Here is a 22062-nt window from a genome sequence, read left to right as displayed (position 1 = left end):
GGGGGTGGGGGGCGGCTCTGCCCCTCAGCAGGCCGCTGGGCCTGCTCTGTGGATGGTCACAGTTCCCCTCTACCTTGCCGGCGCAGGGGGAGGGGGCGGCTCTAGGAAATTTCCAAATAAGGAATGTTGCAGTCATTAAAAAATATGAGTCTGAGAAAGTGTCACATCTGAAGGATATGTAGTAGACAGGATACTGAAAAGTTATCTGGAATCCTGGATGGGATATCCCAGAACAGAAAATGACCATTAAGAGAAAGAAATAGAATATGAAGGTGGTGTGGTTGTTAGTGAATAAAGTGTGTTTGTGTGTGTGTGTATAAAATATACATAAAATCCAGGATTGTTAATGATAAATGTGCCATATCAAGTTAAACTCTTATGGTAAACTAAAAATAAGGGGAACTCTGGAGGTGGGGGGATATGAACACTTTCTGTTTACATTTGCAATTTTTCTGGTAAATATAAAACACTTGAAAATTTTAAAACAAAGTTGTGGTATTTTTGATCTTCACTTTAAATATGAATTAATAGAACCTTAGCAATGTGGTCAATGCCCTGAGTATATTTCCTTACCTACTAAAAGTAACTTATTTTAAATGATCTTTATTGTACCTTTATTTTTATTAATTTCCTCCACAAATTTTGATTACCTTTATTATCTTCACATTTATTTAATTTTTCTACTGGAGACTACCTAGTGGCATATTATCACTGAGCTACATCCCAGCCTTTGCCCTTATCACTTTTAAGACAGGGTGGCCATAAGTATACAAGGCTGCCTGTGAACTCACACTCCTCCAGCCTCAGCCTCCTGATTACATGTCCAGTTTAGAGGCATCTAAATTAATCCACAGTCCTGGTCTAACAGTTATCACCAGATATATCTATACTATGTGACAACCCACATAAGGCCTCTTTCAAATTCTTTTCAAAGAATTAAGGTTATGAAAAATAAATGAAAACAGAAAATGTTTACAATTGGACAGTATCTGGTTAGTAGACTACCATGGTGCCAAATTATCTCCACCTGTTAGTTATCACAACATTGTATTTTAATCCCTTCTCTATATAGTCAGAAGATATGATTTATATTGAATAGAATATTGAAAAGTATAGGGATAGCAAGTAGATGACTATGTTACATATGATTGTGATTCTTTCTTTCTGGAAAACTCTTATACTTTAATAACTTTGGTAAAAATTCCTCCATATGGGAGAAGCCCACAGGGTAAGAAACTGAATGCAGACTCCAGTCAATAGCCAGCAAGGAACTGAGGCCCTTGGTCTAACAGCTTGAACTATAGTTTGCAATATAATATTTGCAATTTGCCTTTCAAAAACACTATGTTGATTCATAAATGTGGTTTGCAATATAATATTTGCAACTTGCCTTTCAAAAACACTATGTTGATTCATAAGTATTGTGAGAACCTTATCATAACAAAATAATTCTAGTCCCATCCTTTGTAATATTGCTGTCATTAATTTCACATAAGCATATGTATATGTATGTATTATATAGGATAAGAAATCATGTTTTATAATTATAAAAGAGTCAGCTCCAGGATAATATAACAGTTCTTACCATGTATAAATTTAACAGTCAGGTTTCTTGAAGAAGAAACCAATGTCATCACATGAAGAAATACTTAAATATAATGAAGGCTTCAATACTGTCTATCAGAAATGGGCAGATACAGTCAGTTGAACATCTGTAAGGAAACAAATGCAACAGAACCAACAATCAACTGGATATAATTATCTATTCATTACTTCATCCAACAAGATCAGAATATGTATTCTTCTTCAGCTTATATATTCCATTCCCCAAGAAATAGCACATTCTTGTATATAAAACAAGCTTCAATAAAGTTAAATAATAATTATCGTACATTATCTGCCTTCAGACAACAACAGAATTAATCTAGAAATTAAACACTTACGTCAAAAAATATTAAGAGATACTAAAAATATTTTGGAATAAATGAAATGAAATCCTATCTCATCAGAATTTGTGGGAGGTAAAGAAAGCAAAACTTATGGAGAGATTCACAAAATTGAATGTTTATGTTAGAGGAGGAGAAATATCTCAAATCAAAATGTTTCAGCTACAGGAAACTGAAAGACCACCACTTTATCCCAGTTAAGCAGAAGAAAAGGTGCAATGTTATAAAGACAGTGAAAATAAAAGATAAAGCAATTAGATTTATCGTACAAATATTGATAACTTTGGATTTTTCTGTGCTCTGGAAATTAAGCTAACAGGGATGACACAATACCCTAAGCAGTACCCTTTCTTGTGTGTGTGCAGAGATGACTTCTCTTTAAAATGAAACAACACTAATCAAACAAAATAAACAAACAAAAGCAAACTAGCATGGGGTAATTTCATCTGTTTACCAAGCTGGCTAATACCAATAGCAGTGTCTAGCGTTTAGGTTCTGCTAACTTTTCTGAATCCACAACGAACAGAAATAAGAATATGAAAAGTGTTCTATGCTGTTCTGCCGTGATTTACCCATGTGGTACACAGAAGATTATAGTTTATGTTGAATTTTAAAAATGAATTTATAAATCTTTCAAAATACCTCACATATATTGTTTTCTATTTTCCAATAAACTTCAACTTTCAATCTGAAAGTGATTTGAACTTGAATATCAACATGTTCTCTCTCCTTACTGTTCTCAGGGAAGGACATGAACCCTGACTTCCACCTCAGCCTCTTCTCTAGCCTCATCATTCTCAAAACACTGTGAAAACCCTCTGATGTGCACACCCCGGCTGCTTCTCACCCCACCTGCACCTCTTTTGCCCTTTGTGGTAGTTTTGCCTCCCTATTCCAAGAAAACTCTTCTTTTCCAAGATGTAGCTCAATTAATATGGCCCCCTTGATAGATGTTATCTGTTCTATACTGGCTTCCAATATTTAACCAATTTTAGTACATGTTTCTCCAATATTATCTCAATTGCTGTTAGCCTGGTCACAGCCTTGATATGGTTTTCATTGTCTGCATTTGTATGAACTTGCCTGAAACCATTTGTTGGCACCTGGTAGATCACTTGCACCAACACTGGAAGAATGAATGTCAACAGGAAAAGTGGAAATCACAGACATCATTGCAGCCTCTTTATTATAAGAAATATTTCATTACAGTTAACCTTCATGCAACAGGGGATGATGTGAAGGTATCCATGACCTTCAATCAAAATCTGCCTCAAGGCAATCAGAATCAGAATATCAGGGTATTTGTGAATTCACTTATGATCTAATTTCATTATAGCTTTTATTTTTATGTGAACAAACTTATGCCTTTAGGATTATAGGAAGATATTGTAAACAACTGTAGAATAAGGCTATTATGCATAATAGTTTAACTGATAGGCATTATGCTTTCTTTAGCCTCATCTTAAATCTCTGATTCATTGGCTTATGGAGGATCCCCCCATGAAGACTTCTATAGATAACGTGCACTGATCAATTTGGATCTTCCTTCACTATTAAAATTAAAGTTCACTTTGTCTTCTAAGTTTCATTCACATTGTTACTTTTTCACTTTAACATTGTCTCCTAGAATCATACAGCTAGAAATATATTAATGAATAAGTAATTACAGGAGGAAGGGAGCTATACACTGTAGGGACATAATTAGGGATTGAATTTACTTTTCTACACTTAAAAACAATATGCAAAAAATATAAAACATTGTTTTGTTTTATTTTAAAGACATCATACAAACACATCATACAAGCAGCAAGACCTGAAAGAGTGAAACTCACAGCTTCAAGAGCATTTCCAGACTGTGATGCGAAAAGGATGATGACAGAATTCCTCAGTTAAGAAGATGCTGAACGTCTGGAGAACAAGGTGGCAAAATTTTCTCAAGCCATTATCCACATCCAGTGGTAAGAATGGGAAAGAATAATTAAATGCCACCTTCCTTGTAGATAGAATTGTCACTTGCCATCATTTCTCCACCATGTCATGGGTCACAGTACTACAAGAACACAGAAGAACAAGACATAAGACATCATTTGAATAAACTCAGTCTTTAACCTTTCATCTAATTTTTGACTGCAAAAAAACAGATGTCAGTAAAATTTACATGACATGGCCATCTTGCATCGAAGGCAAAGATGAAAATGTGCCCATTAAAGGTACAGAAAATTAGCTATATAAACAGTGTGAACCATATATCCCAGACACACAATGACATTTCTTATATTTCTGTTGTGTGTCTGATAAAATTACTACATTGCGATTTTGATTTAAATGAAGTTTTCCATTTATAAGAAAAAGCATAGCTATCATTAGTTATTTTTTTAGAGAGAGAGAGAAAGAGAATTTTTAATATTTATTTATTTATTTATTTATTTATTTATTTATTTATTTATTTTAGTTTTTCGGCGGACACAGCATCTTTGTTTGTATGTGGTGCTGAGGATCGAACCCGGGCCGCACGCATGCCAGATGAGTGCGCCACCGCTTGAGCCACATCCCCAGCCCTCATTAGTTATTTAAAGAAAATAAAACCAGTGACTTTTATATGTTTCCTCAGAAAAATCCCCATTTTACTTTAAATTTGGGAACTATCTTGTCTATTCCCTTCACTGCATGTATGCCACAGTCTATTTCCCATGAAGCAGTATACAAACATTTGATATATATGCAGTGGAATTAAGATTAATTATGCCATGCTATAGTATTATCATAATACTATACTAGTATTATAATAGAATGACAATGAGGGGGTAATTCTTTTTCTTTTTTCTCAACCATGATCTGGTTTTGAAATTCTATGATTTTTTTTATTGCAGGAATCACCCAATTGAAACCTTATCTGGCCAAACAAATCCCTCACTATTAAGTTGGTATGAGTTAAGTATATTCTCTGTTTCTTGCTAATAATATCTCATAAATCTTGAGGAAACTCCTCAGAATAGTTTTAGATCATCAGATTGACAATTTTATTATTGCATAGTAGGCATAAAGGTAATAAATCTCAGATTTTCTTTCATTATAGAATGTTCCTCTCAACACAGTCAAGCTAGCTATCATTTTTGTATACAACAAATCCTAATCTGCTTGTTGGTAGCCTGAATCTAGTCAGCACTCTTCTTTGGTACCTCCAGGTGGTATCATGTAAGGAAAACTCTGATCAATCCAGGTTGAGGAATCCCATCTTCTCTATTCAGGACACATAACATCTATTCACAGAGGAGTGTCAATGGTTCAGCATAACCAAGACCTGCTAAGTAATAGAAATGTGTGTTAATTACTGTCTAAACACAGGATCTTTTATAAAAGTCACAAGAATAAAATGAATGTCACTTTTTATGATAGTTTTCCTTATGTATTTACTTTAATAAATAACAAAAAGGTTTTCTGCCAAAACATTTGTCACATTTAAAGTATAAAATCAAATACAGAGCTTCAGACACATGAACCATATACACATACCTACACATCCATTCCTCAGTCCTACACAAACCCATCAACAGACTAATTTGTCCATCAACACTATTGAGTAAAAAGCATAAGTATCTCTAGAAAAGCAAAAGTGGTTTTCAGTAACACTGTCAAAGTGGATTATTTTCAATTTAGCACTTAAAAGGGTAGAAATAGATATTTCCTACAAATACAATTACCAAGCATAAATCCAATTTATAAGATTTTTAAAAACATGTTCTATAGGAATAATTAGTAGATGTGCCTTTAGTCACCATTAGTCATATTAACACTATACAAATTAGAGTTATAGCAAGACATCTTTTAAGGATAATTAACAGAAGCACCTGCTAATCATCTCTGGGCACTTCAATACTAAACAAACTAGAGCTGCAGGAAGACGTCTTATAAAGTAGACTGCATTCCAGGAGGGTGGATTGGCTGGACTTAATTTTGTCCAACAGCACAGCATCTGCAAGTCACATTTTCTATGGAGCTAAAATGATGGATGACTTGGAGGCTACCTAAAGCTGCTAAAAACTAAACCCACCACTAAAAGAGGTGTCCGAGTTTCAACACTGGATAGGTTATTCCAACAAAAATCAAGAGTGTAGAAGTTTTATCTGGCCAGTCACAGAACTTTTGGGTTGTCACTGAACACAAGAATATCCTGCCAGTCAAAGGGGACAGGCTGCAATGGCACCTTCACTCTAGGATGGTCCATCTTACACAGGGCCTCAGACAGGCATCCCGTCTCCAGGCACAGGACTTCATCATGCCTGCTCCTGTAACTGGGAACACGCACAGACAGGGTGGCCCTGTATTACACGAATGGCCTTGCAGCAACAACAGAAAACATACTCACTGTCCCATTTTCATAAGAAAGGTTATATGTACACTCTACACTTCAGCCTCAAAATGTAGACCCCAAACATGCCCTCTTCAGCAAGCAATGACCCGTGAGGACCCCACACCCTCAATACCACTTAGCAGAGCATTTGTCACGTTTAAAATATAAAATCAAATACAAAGCTTCAGATGCATGAACCATATACACATACCTATACATCCATTCCTCTAAGCCCCCTCCTTGGCCGCCAGGCGCTGATGGTGGACTTGGTCTTGCTGCAGCTCCTCCTCGTGATTCGGGTGCCAAAGTCTCATGATGATGCTCTCGATGTTGAGGGCATAGATGGTGTGTGTAGGGATGACTTCCCAGTGTACCTGCAAAGCCTCAGGGAGTTTCTACATGTTCACTGGAGGCAAAGGTGCAGGCAGCGAATCCCCAGAGCAGATAAGCAGGAGTGCAGCCTGCTGCTCAGCAGCATCAGGGGGCAGATGGGCAGTCGGGTTCTCACCAGCACAGGAAGCGGACACAGCCAGAGGGCCTTCGATTAGGTTATTGTAGGCCACCATGCTGTTCTTCAGGTATGGCTGTGGGGTTACATTGCTACTGAAGGCAAACTTAAAGTGGTCATCTCGCAGCCGGTTGGGCTTTCCTTCTAGACACAACTGACGTCACTATGTCTTTAAGGTGGCTCAAAGACCACCGTGTTCTCAGCCACGCTGTCCAGCCCGTGTTGGTAGGCTGTCACAATCATCCTCCCCTCCAGCTGGCCGCGCGTGGGAAGCATCATCATGTGGGAGCAGAGTTTCAAGTCGTCATCCTGGGGATCCTTTGCCAAGAACTGGTCAAACTTCTGACGAACAGAAGAGGGCTTTTTCTTGCCCTTGGGCTTCCCAGGCTTTGCTGCAGGTCCCCCAGTCCAAGGCAAAGATCCAGCACCCTCTGGTGTGGAAACCAAAATCTGATACCGCGTGAGGATGGCCAGGAGGAAATCGTTGAGAGAATGCACATTTTCCTGTGTGAGAAGTCCATGGGCCTCAAGGTCAAACTCCTCCTTGCTGATCTCTGCTTGAACCACAGCTTCAGGTTAGCCCAGTATTGCCTGACATTGTCCGCCAGCGCCTCACTCGGGTTCTTCTTGGCCGCCTCCAGCTTGCTCACAAAGGTCGCCAGGGCCCGCGCACTCCACCCTCCCGCGCACTCCACCCTCCCACGCACGCTAGCCGCGGTGCCCAGCAACCGGAATGTCACTTCTTATTGCACTGAAAACAACTTTAGTACTTGCTCAAAGAGTAAAAAAAAGAATACAAACTTATATCATGGGTATCTATATAAGGATATATAAAGCAGGTATTTAAAAAATGAAATGGAAAAAAAAATCAAAGACTCCAGTCAATGCTTCCAAATTTTGGGTAAACAATCTAATGAATTCATACTTGCATAGTAACAAAATGGCTGGCCTATGCAGTCAGAAGAGTTTCAGTTTTTTAAAATTGGGTTCTTTAGTAATACATGACTATAAATCCATTATGATAAAGTTACACAGGATAGAATATATCTTACTCTAATTAGGACTCTGTTACTGTGGGTGGATATGATGGTGGGGTTCATTTAGGTATTTTCATATGTGTATGTAGGAAAGTTATGTCAGACTCATTCCAATGACTTTCCTATTCCTAACCTCCTTTTCCCTTCATTCCCCTTTGTCTAATCCAATGAATTTCTCTTCTCCCTCCACCCACTTGATGCCCCGTCTTTATTCACATACCAGTGAAAACATTTGACCTTTGTTTTTTTTGAGATTGGGAGTTTCAACATTATTTCCATCAAAATTAATGCCTTGTGAATTAAATTAAAGTAAATGAAAAAAGCCATATAATGAAAACTATTCACAGATTAATGTGTGTGCACAAAGTGCACGTATTGGGGGGCGCTGAATGCAGGGTCTCCTTTGTGCTAGGTGTGTTAGACAAGTGCTCTATCACTGAGTTACATTCCCTGTTCCCTCAGACCTTTCTGAGCATTAAATTCTGCATAATTTTGACATGTTATTCCTAAAAACACCCCTGTCTTTTTCAACCATGAAACTTTCTCAGAAACACTAATATAGATGTGTAACATTTGTCTTTCCTAATAAAAAGTGATTTTCCCATCTGATTAAGACTGATGCTTGAAAAGATGAGAATAATTGAAATGAATCTTGGGAAAATACATTTTTTAAAAAGATACTATTTCACAATACAAAAATACAAATTTAAATTTAGAGGTCATATGACCAGGAACAAAATATATATATATATATATATATACACACACACATACACACACACATACATACATAAGTGAAAATATTTAAAGCCAGCATAAAAAGATTAAAGAAGCAGTAATGTGTTTTAGTAAATAGACACACTGATTCTTGGGCAAAATCATTATTTACACAAATGATCTGAATTCCTCATTTAGCCATATAGGGAGGGCAGGGAACTGGAATATTTGCCAATATAGTCCCCACACATAGGCCAAGCTCGCACCTGTCATGAGTGGTCTTGAGACACAACCACTGTGTCCTCCTTGCTTGTGCAGAGTCACCCAGGAATGCCTCCTCAAGTTCCTCTTGTGTTCCATGCGCCTGGGGGAGTACAAATTTCCCAAGTCTTCAGAAAGCCATGAAAGAAAGAGAAGCAATGAGATCCGATAAAAGTCACTTGAATGTATTGCAAAAATTAAAAGAGGAGTGTTTGGGGAAGGATTACCCAGGATTCACCAGTACAATAGACACATTTATGTGAACAACTAAGTTGTGTAGTTGTAAAAATCTCACATTTTTTGAACAAGCATTTATTTACCCACAGTTCAAGTAGCTGGGTAAATCAGGCCACAGCTAGGAATACTGCTATAGGTGCAAGATGTGCAGTTTTCGTTCTTCATTATAGAATAGAAGCATGGTTAAAAAAGAGGGCTCTAGAGGGATAATTCTGGTGTTAAATGAAGTCTCTTTGTAACTAATACAGTATGATATGTGCAAAAATAAGAAATATATAAAAGCGAATATTAATGCAAATAATTTATGACAGATCAGTGGTGACACTTGAGTTTTCATAATGGTGCGGGAAACTGAATATTCTTGGAGCAAATTAAGATCTGACCTTAACAGTGAAATGAATCTGACTGAATTTTCATGTGTGCATACATGGATGTGGAATAGTGGTTCCTGGCATTGGGTGTATCCCCTGGATACTATGTTTTTTTTTTAAATATGCTATAAATAGATTGAAGAGGGATTGATGAAGTGGAGGGAGGGGAACAGGGGAGTGCCTGGAACTGAATCTGAGCAGGTTGTATTCCATGCTTTTGTGATAATGTCAGGGTGTATCCTGGTGTTGTATATAACTAAAAAAATATCAAAAGTCCTAATCTTTGAGCTCATAAAAACTATTAATTAGTGGTAGATTACAGACTTAAATTGTAAACAAATATAGAGTTGAAAGCCTAAAGGAAAATAACTCACCATGAGATATGGTAAAATCCCTGGGAAACTAGACCTAAAAAAAGTACCTAAATTTTTTTAAATAAGTATTTCTAAGATAATTGATGTGAGGAAAGACCCTGAAGACAGGCTCAATTATCTTACATTATTTTCTTGCAGAGCTTTAGCTCAGATTTAGAATTGAATCACAGGAATGGTAATAGTTCCTGCCTCTTGAGAAGTTATGAAAACTGAATTACCAAATACATAAAGCTTTTAAACTAATGGTAAGTCTATACGAAGGAAGGCAATATTTCCTAATACAGACAGTTCTTTCTGAATCATTGATGATGTAACACTCTACTCAATTGATATATACATCAGTATATGTGACAATGAAAAAAATAAGCCCTTGGACAAAGAATAAACATTTTTTAAAATATTTTTAGTTGTAGACAACTGGTTCTTGGAGACCTCACCTTACAGGAAAGCTAGACACAACACTGGACTTGCCCCAGTGGCTCCCACTCCCCTGGTAGACCATCCAGATGCTATGCAGAGATCACCTCCCACTCAGTGTGCCTGCATGGAGCACGAGTTTACAGGCTAGAAACCAATAATTATGACTTCCCTTGAGTAACCTGCTTGGTAATACCGTTAAGGGTGCAGCCCACTGGACCTTCATTATGTATCTCTCCTTTTCTGACCTTCCCACCTCACCCAAGCGCTTGTGAATGCTTATCCAGGATGGCTCATTCTTGTTATCCCAGGGGAGTGAGCTACCCTCTTATCTGGGATTTTAAGAGTAATACACTACTGTTCTTAATTCATGTGTTTTCTTGAGTCTCCTCCACTGTCTTACTTGACCAACACAGCTTATCCTAACTTCTTTTTCTGACAGGCTATCCTATAGAAAGTAAAAAAAAAAAAAAAAAACAGAGACATGGGTCAGACAAAAGCCCAAAGGGTTATCAGCTATGCAAACAAGTTTCCTATGAGAGAGAATGTTATCAGAAGTCAGGCAATGAGGGACAAAGGCTACCCACCAAAGATAAAGAAATTCCATTGAAAGATTCCCATGACTTACTGATGTCATAGCCATTATAATGTTGTGGTAAAAAGTATTATTCATGTGTTTATGATGATGTTGGTGTAAACACATGTACTGTGTTTCCAAGTATGAAAGTGTTAGGTCCGTGGTGGTGACTTGGTGGCGACTTAGTGGCGACTTAGAACAAAGCAGCCGGCGCCCGGAAAAGAACACCAATCAGATGCTGGTGGAAATGCTGGTCAATCAGCCAGATCTCCTGACTAACGCCTGTCAATCATCAGGACCCCCTGGCCAATCCTGAAGTTCAGCCAACTCCCCTGACCAACTCCAAGGGGGCAAGGGACCCTAGAAACACCTTTTCCTGTCCTAAGCCCTTCCCTTCCTGCTGTAAGCCCCATAAAAGTCCAATCCGGTGGAGCTTCCAAGGTTTCTCCTCAGACTCTTCCCCTGTCCCCTCTGTGAGTCTGATCGAGTTCTGCCTGGGAGTGATATCTCAATAAAGCCTGTTCAGCAGCCCTTTTAAATCTGCCTCCTTTGGTCGCTGCCTGCCTTGTCTGATCTGACAGAAAGTATAGCACTATTGTGTATAGTATATTATAATCAATTTTTTTAAAGAGAGAGAGAGAGAAATTTTTTTAATATTTATTTTTTAGTTTTCGGTGGACACAACATCTTTATTTTATTTTATGTGGTGCTGAGGATCGAACCCAGCGCCCGGCGCATGTCAGGCGAGCGAGTTACCACTTGAGCCACATCCCCAGCCTATTATAATCAATTTTGATAATAAAAGACTGTTATTGTTAAGTTTGTGTGAGTGGTACTCAAGATTTAACCCAGGGGTACTCTACCAATGAGCTATATTCCCAGTCCTTTTTATTTATTTTGGTACAGGATCTCAGTAAGTTGCTGAGAGTTTAAATCACTGAGGCTGGACTCAAACTTGCAATCCTCCTGCCTCCACTTCCAAGTCACTAGGATTATAGGCCTGCACCACCATGCCGGCCTTATATATTTTCCATACTGTTTTAGATTTCTGTTACTATTAAAAAAATACCTGAAACAGTCAACTTACAGAGACGAAGTGTTTTGACTCACTTTCAGAGGTTTCAGTCTACAGCTGATTGATCCTATTCATTTGAGTTTGTGGCAGCACGGCAATGGTAAAAGCAGGTGATAGTGCAATACCATTCATCTCATGGCTTCAGCATGAAAAAGAGAAAAAGAGACTGAGGTCATAATCCTATTCAAAGGTATACCCCCAAGGACCTAAAACATCCCCCAAAGATCCTACCTCTTAAGTTTTCACCACCTCCCAGTAGTACCATGGGTTAGGAACTAGGCCTTTAGCACACAGACCTTACTTAGGTAGACATTCTAGATACAAGTATAACATACATTTTAAATTAATTATGCATAGGTAATGTTTTCCTATAGCCATTTTGTAATTTGTATTCTAGTCCTGTTGTAGTTTCTTTCTTACTCTCTTAAGAGTAGTAAAGTGATTTATTTGAAATGTTTTGAATTCTTATTTATGATTTTTTGATTAGCCTACTATATATGTTTGCTTTGTAGTTACCAGGAGTTTTACAAAAATATCTTTTGATTATAGAAATATTTTTTATTTTTTATTTTTTAAATTTTTTTAAAAGAGAGAGAGTGAGAATTTTAATATTTATTTTTTAGTTATCGGCGGACACAATATCCCTGCCTGTATGTGGTGCTGAGGATCGAACCCGGGCCGCACGCATGCCAGGCGAGCGCACTACCACTTGAGCCACATCCCCAGCCCCTAGAAATATTTTTTAAATGATAGCAATTTAATGATCACAGGCATAACAGATAAAACACAAACTATACTTGCATTCCACTTATCTTCATAATTGAATTTTTGATATTCAATATCATATCTGTCAAAATTGCCTATATTAATATTTTAAGAATTATTTTCAATTATTTTGTATTTGTCTTCATATTAAAGATACAAATGGTTTATGGGTTGTGTTTACAATATTTGAACATTCCGGGTTGTATAATTACTGTTAACATTGGGAGATATGAAACTCTGTTTTCTTGCTCACCAATATGTTTCATCTTAAGGAACTGCCTTTAGCATTTCTTGTAGGACAGGTTGGGTGGAGATATATTCTCTCATGTTTTTATTTTCTGGGAATTGTATTCTGTAATTAAAAGACAAAGTAACTGAAACAATAAAATCCAAATACATGTTCTTTACAAGAAACTCAATTCACTTCTGCAGACAGGCACAGACTGAAAACTAAGGGTAGAATAAAATGTTACAGGCAAATGGAATACAAGAAGCAGGAGTAGCCATACTTATATCTGATAAAATAGAATAAGTTAAAAGTGGTAAGAAAAGGAAGATCATTATATAATGGTAAAGGGGTTAATTAAGCAGGAAGAAAAAAATTCTAAATAAATTTGTGCCCCATATCAGAGCACTGAAACATAGAAAACAAATATAAGTAGACCTAAAGGGAGAGATAGATTGCAATATAATAGTAGGGAATGTAACACTGCACTTTCACCAATGGACAGATCATTCAGACAGAGTCCAAGGAATAGCAGAGTTCAATTGCATCCTAGACCCAATGGCCCTAATAATTATCAACAGAACATTCCACCCAACAGCTACAGAAAATTCTACTATATGCTTTATCATTATTTTGACTGTACTCCTTACACTTTTAAAATGAAAAAGTTTACTGTAAATCAGTATGTTATGTTTCACTACCAGCAGCCTCACCCATCTCATGTTTACTGCATCTCTTCATCATCTCATTTTCTCCTGTGCTTCATTTAATCCTTGTTTTGTTCATGCCATGGCTCCTAAACCTACAAAATCCACTGCTAATGTCCCAGTAAGAGGCCATCTCAAGAGACTGACCTGGAAAAAAAATTAAAGTGATTAAGAACTATGAAGGAAAAAATATCAGTGAAAATTATTGCACAGTCAGGCATGTTCCATCCCACCATGGCTATTCTCTTGTAGGACAAGAACGCAGGGATAGAAGCTGGTAAAGGGTTTGCCTCACTGAAGTAATGGAGACTAAAATTTGAGAAGGACTTGAAGCAGAAATGGAGAAATATCTAATGACTTATATTGAAGACCAGACACAAAGATATCCCTCTCAGCACTATGGTCATCAAGATCAAAGTAAAAATGCCATTTGTGATGCTGAAAGAAGGCTGGACCTAACTATGATTCGGAATTTACTGCTAGCTCTGAATGATTTAAATTACTTGAGAATAATTGCTCAGTATATAATGTGAGAAAGACTAACAAATGTTTATGTGGTGATGTAAAGTCAGTTGGATTTTTTTTTAAACATGCAGATAGTCTGTGGAGGAAAATTATTTACCAAAGCAAAGCAAATCTTCAGTATTGACAATCCCTCCCTAATCTGGAAACAGTCTCAAAAAGATTTTTTTCATCCACAAGGAAGTTAAAGTCAATGCTAAGTTTTAAGACATTGAAATATGGCGTAACAGTATGATTTGGGGGCAATATTGAAGGATACCAGCTAAAATTCTTCTTAACCTACAGTGAGAAGCACAGGGCATTCAGGCATCTCAACAAGCACACACTGCCATTGCATTACAGGAACAATCAGAGGTCATGGATGACCCAGCTCCTCTTGCAAGATGCTCTTCTTGTATGTGTTCACTGCTACACCAGTGAAATGGAGAAGCACCATTTTGGAGAACTACATACTTCAATGTTTTGCTCATGTTTGATAATGTTCTTGATTATCCTCCTCCAACTTTTAATCTCCAGCTCTTTGCCAAGGTGGTGTTTCTTCCTCCAAAACACCATTCTTTGATACAACCAATGGATCAAGGAGTTTAACAGGTCTTAAAACCTACCATCTGAGGATAATGTTTGCCTAGGCTGTTGCTGCAGCTGAGGAAGATAGTAAGCAGACACTGATGCAATTCTGAAAAAATTACAAATCTATGACTGCATCAAGAACCTTGCTTTCACTTGGAATGATGTCACCAAGAAATATGAGTGGCATCTGGAAAAACAGAAGAATTTCATTTAGGATTAAAAAGATTTGTTAAGGATGAGGTGGTTGCAAAAAAAAAAAGCTATAATTAAGATGCAAAACAAATTTAACCTACGTGTAGGTAAGGATAATATTGAGGAGCAGAGGAGATCCTAGGGTGTCCGCCCACAAAGAATAGGCTAATAAGGCACTGTTGGAACTGGAACAAGAACTCTCAACTAAAAAGACAGAAGAAAATTGCATGGGGAAATAAAAAACATCCAAAAAATTCACAGTGAAGGGTTTAGCAATTTTCAACAAGCTCCTTAAAAAATTTGAAAACTTGGGCCCCCCAAAACAAAAACAAAACAAAAAATATTCATAGAGGGAATATTCCTGGTACATCATCTGTTTATAAGCAGATCTAAGATGAAATAATGAAACCAAGGAAACCACCATGTGATGCCAGACACTAGGAACTTTTTGCCTGGATGACAATGAAAAACAATCCAGTCAGGCAAGTGAACACATACAAGGCTTTTTTAAGGGCTTCTGTTTAATAAGGGAGACAAATCTCTGACAAGAAGCATCCCTGAATCAGAGAAGAGTTCATTTTACTAGTTACTTGCAGAGTGGGAATGTTAATTGGCACTAAACTTGAGTGTTTTTCCCTGTGCTGAAGATAATTCACTACAGGCTGTTCAGGACAACACATACAGGGCACCCAGACATTGGTGATGCAAAGTGACTCTGGTCGAGGGTGGCACACAAGTCTCCTTATGTCTATTGTCATGCCATGATCCCTTTTCCTTTTGCTGGTCCATGTCGTTTTTCCATTTTATCAATTTATCTTCCTTATTCTTTTTTTAATTTGTTTTAATTAGTTACACATGGCAGTACAATGATTTTGACATATCATACATTTGAATCAGAGACATTTGTTGCATTTCTCTTTATGTTCCATAGATTCTACCTGCTGATATAAGGACTTTGCCATAAAAATCTTACCAGCTGATCTAAAAGACAAAGTGGGCAATCCAAACTTCTGGTCTATGAAGAGTCTACATCCCTGAAAACCATAAATATGGCTCCCTGCAAGGTAAATCACCATATTGCCTATCTTGTCAGTGGATAAAGTTTTTGAACAAGTATTTGAGGTCCTCCATGGGTTATCAAGTATATTTCTATAAATCTGAAGAATCTTATGGAAGGCAGAAAATGTTTCATTCTTATTAAGTGGCACCAACTGGGGAATTCCAGTCACTTTGTAGCAGTGGGGAGTTTTATAACTTGATACAGTCCTTTCCGCTTGGGCTTCAGTTAGTCTTTTTTTTGGTGCAGGATGGGAACCTGGGATTGAGTTCAGGGGCACTCAACCACTGAGTCACATCCCCAGCCCTGTTTTGTATATTACTTAGAGACAGGGTCTCACTAAATTGTTTAGTGCCTCATTTTTTGCTGAGGCTGGCTTTGAACCCATGATCTTCCTGTCTCAGCCTCCTGAGCTGCTGGGATTATAGGCAAGTACCATGGCGCCTAACTGCAGTTGGCTTCTGCTAATCCCACTCTCCACAGTTAAGCATAACCCTGTCTCTTAGCTGCATTTTTGGAAGTACAGCAGGGTTCTGTGTTGGGTCACACTCAAGTTTGTTTCCATAGTCCAAGAGAGCTTGCTGGGTTTTGCCCAGGTTAATGCAATATTGTAAGGTATGGTTTGTATCTGTCAAATTAAAAGGTGGTATTCAGGAATTGCTGGCATCTCCAAAGGGCTTAATTTTTGATGGCTCCTTGTGGCAGCTTGAATTAATCAAAGGGCAATGGAAAACAGCCTAATTGGGGCACATGGTTTTCTTGACATAGCTTGGCTAGGATTTATTTAATGATTAGCTTTTTCTACTTTTCCTGAGGACTAGGGATAATGAGCTGAATGATTTATAATTAATTCCAATAACTATAGAGATTTGATGTCATCTTTGCAACAAAAGCAGGACCATTATCAATTTGGGGGGGATTTGGGAGTCTAAATTATAGAATAATTTCTTTTGAAACACTTTTACATACTCCTATGGCCATCTGTCCCCTAGTGGGGAAGGCTTCTAGCTACCCTGTGAAAGTGTCTATAAACACTGCTAAAATATTTGCACACATCTTTGAAGGCATTTGGGCAAAGCCTAATGCCCAGTTTTCACCAGAAGAATAACCCCAAGACTGAAGAGGCTTTCAAAGTGGGAACGTCGTACTTAGAGTTTACAAAGTCCCTTTCCAGTAAGAATAGCCCTAAGCAGGTCTCAGAGGTTGTCCATTTTGTAATAGGTGACATCATGTAGATGATTAGAAAGTTTGCACTGATCAGCCCTAGGAATCATAATCTCTTGTCCATCTGGAAGCCATCCTGACTCAATGAAGTACCCCCACTGACCTCATTTTTATATTTCCACAGAGCAATATTTAGGCATATTAGTTAGATCAGAACTAGGGCCAGGAATTTATGCATTGTGTTGGGGGTTGGCTACAAGCTTTGCAATTTCATATGGTGGGATTATAAAACCTCCTAATATCATAAGGTTAATTTAGAGGCCTCATTAACCAGCAAAGCAGTTGCAGGCGCTGCTCTCAAACTTGACCATTGGATCTAATTGTCTGGAGAAATAGGTTACCAGTCTTGAGATAAATCCTAGTTTGGGGCTTAGAACCACCAAAAGTAAACCCACCTTTCCCATTCAGGACTCCTATAAGGATTTTCCTTATAGCCTAGGAAATAAATACCTGTGAGTCTGGCTTCAGTGATACATTTGCTTGCAGTTTTGTCCCTTCTTGACAGAGGGATAGGACATTCTGGGGAATAAAGAAATGGGAGATAGTTTGAGAGCCAATAGTTTAAGTAGAAGGGAAAGATAAGTATCTCATCTAAGCCCTACCATGTATTCCTGAAACCAAAGACTCCTGGTATGATAAGGCCCAATATGTTGGATCAGGGCAGAACAGGCAGCTGCAGTATCTACAAGCTTTCCTACCTGCACATCTAGGGTGACCCAGGGTTTCTCCCATGAGATCTGAGTTCCTGGCAGAGGCATCTTTCAATGGTATCAAGAGAGGCCTCTGATGTGGGTTGCAACTTTGTTGCCCTGCTCATTGACAATTAGGGCATTCATTGCCCCAGGTTGCTATTATAGCCTTAAGCATACTGATTGGACCCTGGGGCGGTCCCTCTGGGAGGGCTCTTTCCTAAGGTCACCTTAATGAAAGGGCAGACATATTAGGGAAGAAAGCTTTCTTTTTCTTTTTTGCTTGTGCCAATCATCTATCCTAGTTTGCTTCCTCTGCCCTGTCTCTATTAAGTACCTTAAAGGCCTCTTTAACCAAAGCAGCAACAGGAGTTTAATGTTCTTGTTCTAATTTTTGTTTTCCCTGTGTCCAGAGCTGATTGGGTTAAAAAAAAAATTCATGGCTATCAGTCTATTCCCTCTGCTGAGGTAGTATCTATATTAGTATATTTTCTATAAGTTTCTATCTGCCTGTTTCTGTTTAGCAACACAGCTAGACTTTGTTGTGATTTGCAGGTTTAATCGCATATCTTTCACAACAAATGGGAAGTGTCCCGTTTACTCCCTACAATGAAACCCCTGGCTGTAACCCCATTTTGTGTTCCTGTTGGAATGGCATCACTCCCTAACTCATTAACACTGATGTGCAGCTAGGTGATCACAAATCCATCTGCAGCTTCCCTTGCATTAGCAATCATTCTAACTTTCTCAAGTGCTGTAACTAGCTAGTACTCTCATCACATCTTGGCAGGTAATGGGAAAAGAAAGTTTAGCTTTAAAATTTCATCCTGGAACCCTTTCTTGCCTATTCCTAAATCTGTTATGAAAAGAGGGACACACACTCTAGTGAAGGAAAGAGGGCATACACACTAGTGAGACTTCCTTCTCCATTAGGTAATTCTCTGAGGAAGGAAAAGAAAAAGATCAGCTGGTTCTAATTTTGTCCTAGAAGGAAGCCTCATCGGAGGGGTTCAGGGCTAGCCTCTCAAGGCAGAGTGGTGGGGTGACTGTCAGTGTTACCATTCAGGAGGTAGCAATGTCAGGGAAAGTATCAGAGGGGTAGGAGAAGGGTCAGATGACTGAATTTGACCTTGGACAAGCTGAATCATCTGGATCTTCTGATGGTGGGGTCCTAGTACTTTCAGTGCCACAGGTTTGTTTTTTTTTTTAAATATAAGGAAGAACAAATGACTTCTCTCCAGAAAAATAAAAAGAAAGAAGTGTAGAAGACTCAAACATCACATCTCTTCATGTACCAGAGGACAGGGCCTAGCAATTACTTCAGGAGGAACACTCCCATTTCCTGATTTGTAGCTATCAGAGTGATCCAGCCCATTTTATTACCATAGAGGCCTCTTCATATCTTGGGCCATAACTAGAATGGGGACTGAAAAATAGGAGAATGAGAAAGAGGGGGAGAGAGAAAAAAATGAGAACGAGAAGGAGAAAAACAGAAGCAACATAATGGGCAAAGGAAAGGGACCCTACCTGCAGGACAAAGGAGGGGTGAGGAAGTCCTTTTGCAGAAAATGGGGAAAAGTGGGCTAGAGAGACTTACCCCTCGCCTTGACTGTTAGAAAAGAAGATCCAGGTGGCCTAGCTGTTCCTGGCAGGTCGTGTGGGAAGTCCTGAGCCTAGGAGGTTCTGCCCAATGCTCACCAGGGGAGTCATCAAAATTATGTCAGACACTCAAACCTTTTGACCTGGAAGAAAATGGAAACAAAACTGAGTCAGGCAAGTAAACATACAGGTAAGGTTTTAATTGGAGATTCCATTTAGGAAGAGAGACACAGCCCTAAGACAACATCAGGTTGAATCCCTGAATAAAAGAAGGGAGCTCATTTCATTGGTTACTTGCAGGGTGGGAATGTTAATTGGTACTCAACTCAAGCATTTCTCCCTGTGCTAAAGAAAAGTTATGCAGCTGTTCAAGAGAATGCATAGAGAGTACCCTGACCTCAAGGATGCAAAATGACATTGGTTGTGGGTGGCAAACACCAAGTCTTTTAATATCTATTATCATGCCATAAACCAAGGTCCAGAAGGACATTTTCCCCTTTTCTTATGCTGTTCCCTCTCTCAACTGAAAAGAAAAGAAAAGCGTGATTCATTAAGAATAGCTTCAGGCAGGGCCATCAGAAGGTGTCTTAGAAGAAGGATTGTTATCCTAGGTACTAGCAGTTCCCTGAATGTAACTGCCCCATGATCTTCCTGTGGGACAAGATGTGGAGGTGGAAGACAGTGATGTTGTTGATCCTGACACTGTACTTTTTTATACATGTGTTCGTGTGTGTGTGTGTGTGTGTGTGTGCGCGCGCGCACGCACGCTTGTGTGTGTGTACACACTTATAGTATAAAGGTATAAAGAAAGATAACATTTTGTACATGTGTACAATGAGTTTTGTGCTTAATGTGTTAATATAAAAAAGCCAAAAATTATGTTTATTATTTTAAAGAATCCCATTGAGCTAAGATTAATTACTCACAGAAGAAAGGGAAATGGTTTTTAACAGGGCTGGGGATATAGCTCAGTCGGTAGAGTGCTTGCTTCGCATTCACAAGTCCCTGGGTTCAATCCTCATCACCACAAAATAAATGAATAAATAAATAAATTTAGTGTAGCCTAAATGTACAGTGCATATAATGTCTATAGTAGCATACATCAGAGACACAGCTCACCAGATTCATTGTTCATGCTTTCAGTGTCTCACCCAGGGAAGCATCCAGTCCTGCAAGCTCCATTCATGTGATGTACCCTATCATCTTTTGCCATTTTTATCTTTTAACTGTATTTTTACTGTACCATTTATATGTTTAGATTTATTTTTTTAAAAAATAGGTATTTGCCATTTGTTCCAACTGCCTACAATATTCAATAGAGTAGGGAGGCCAAAGTAAATCTGTGTTATTCAGCTGTCCATTATTAGAAAAAAATACCTGAAATAATTAACTTTTAAAGGGAATAGTTTCATTTTGGCTCACAGATTCAGAGGTTCTAGTCCATGATCAATTTCCCCTGCTTTGAGTGATGTAGCAATTCATGGCAGGGGAAATGTGGGAAAGTAAAACTGCTTACTTCATGACTGTCAAACAAGAAACATAGTGAGGAGGGTCTGAGATCGCAAATTGCCTTTGAAGACATACCCCCAATGTCTTCTCACTAGGTTCCACCAGCTCCCAATAGCACTTGCCTGGGACTAAGCCTTCAACACATAGATCTCTGGGAGACATTTTAGATCTAAAATATAGTAAGACCATACTATTTAAGTGTGTGAAGGTATACTCTGTGATGTTCATACAAAGACAAAATTATGTAATGGTACGTTAGTCAGAATGTATCCCCACTGTTAAATAATAATGTATGATCCTAATTGTTCTTATCAGTTGGTATCAATTGCATAATACATCATTACTTTATGTTGTAATTAGAGAATAAACCCTTTAAAAAACTATGACACAAATATTTCTTATCATTTAGTATTTTATCTTATTATTGTTGAAAAGAATTCTACTTACATAAATGTAGAATAGGGACACCTGCACAGGTTATAAGCACCATAATTATGGACCATAAAACCAAGGATCTTGACTTTTTCTGTGACCACAGAGTACAGTGACTAGTTCCATGTCCCTGTAGGCTTTGTACGTATGATTCTTGGATCCAATCCTGGTGTTGCTCAACAGAGCACATGTGGCCATGCATAAGAAGCTATGTGAGGTGATGCACAGTTCCAAAGAATTTGTTTATCAGCACATGTACAGTCATCATTTACTCTGTGTCTATCTTGTAAATCACTGCATGAAGAGTTGAAGGAATGTTATATCATGCCCATTCTTTTAAAAATTATTTCAGTGTTTTTTCAAGTAAACTTTCTCTATCTGCCCCCAACATTGCCTATCACTCATTTGCCTTCACTTTCACAAAAATATGGTATGTAAAAGATTCATTTCCAGGTCTGTTTGAGATAGGATTGGCCTAAGCAATTTTTTTTTCTTTTTGGCTTGGTAGTAAGGATTAAACTCAGGGCCTTATGCATGCCAGGATAGTGTTCTACCACTCAGTTATAGCCCCAGTCCTAAGCTACCATGATTTAATTTTTTTGTTTCTACTGTGCTTACCTGTGACTGTGATGATACCTACTCTGAGGCTTTGGAGCTTGGAAATGAAGAATATAATTCCATAATGTGGTCAACAGAATA

The 22062-nt window shown here is 38.2% G+C and overlaps 2 long non-coding RNA genes and 1 pseudogene across 2 annotated transcripts in view; all 3 read right to left on the bottom strand.

The window, feature by feature from the left end:
• LOC125612820 overlaps positions 1-3988 on the bottom strand; it is a 10339-nt gene extending 6351 nt beyond the window's left edge. Inside the window, exons 1-2 of the long non-coding RNA XR_007343296.1 lie at positions 3779-3988; positions 1586-1712 (exon numbers count right to left, since the gene is read on the bottom strand). This is a non-coding gene — a long non-coding RNA (uncharacterized LOC125612820). The remainder of the gene's footprint in view (positions 1-1585; positions 1713-3778) is intronic.
• A 2467-nt stretch (positions 3989-6455) lies between these two features.
• Positions 6456-7991, bottom strand: LOC107159942 (annotated as a pseudogene).
• Positions 7992-8825: 834 nt separating this feature from the next.
• On the bottom strand, positions 8826-19561 carry LOC125610361. The gene is made up of 5 exons (XR_007343305.1): positions 19421-19561; positions 13576-13716; positions 12890-12988; positions 11907-12010; positions 8826-8948 (listed from the first exon to the last, which is right to left on the bottom strand). It is a non-coding gene; the product is annotated as an uncharacterized LOC125610361 (long non-coding RNA).
• Between the last annotated feature and the right edge of the window lie 2501 nt (positions 19562-22062).

Source organism: Marmota marmota, unplaced genomic scaffold (assembly GCF_001458135.2).
Source record: "Marmota marmota marmota unplaced genomic scaffold, marMar, whole genome shotgun sequence".
In the NCBI taxonomy this organism is placed as follows: Eukaryota; Metazoa; Chordata; class Mammalia; order Rodentia; family Sciuridae; genus Marmota; species Marmota marmota.
The sequence above is the reverse complement of the archived record's forward strand: the minus strand, read 5'-3'. Positions and strand labels throughout refer to the sequence as shown.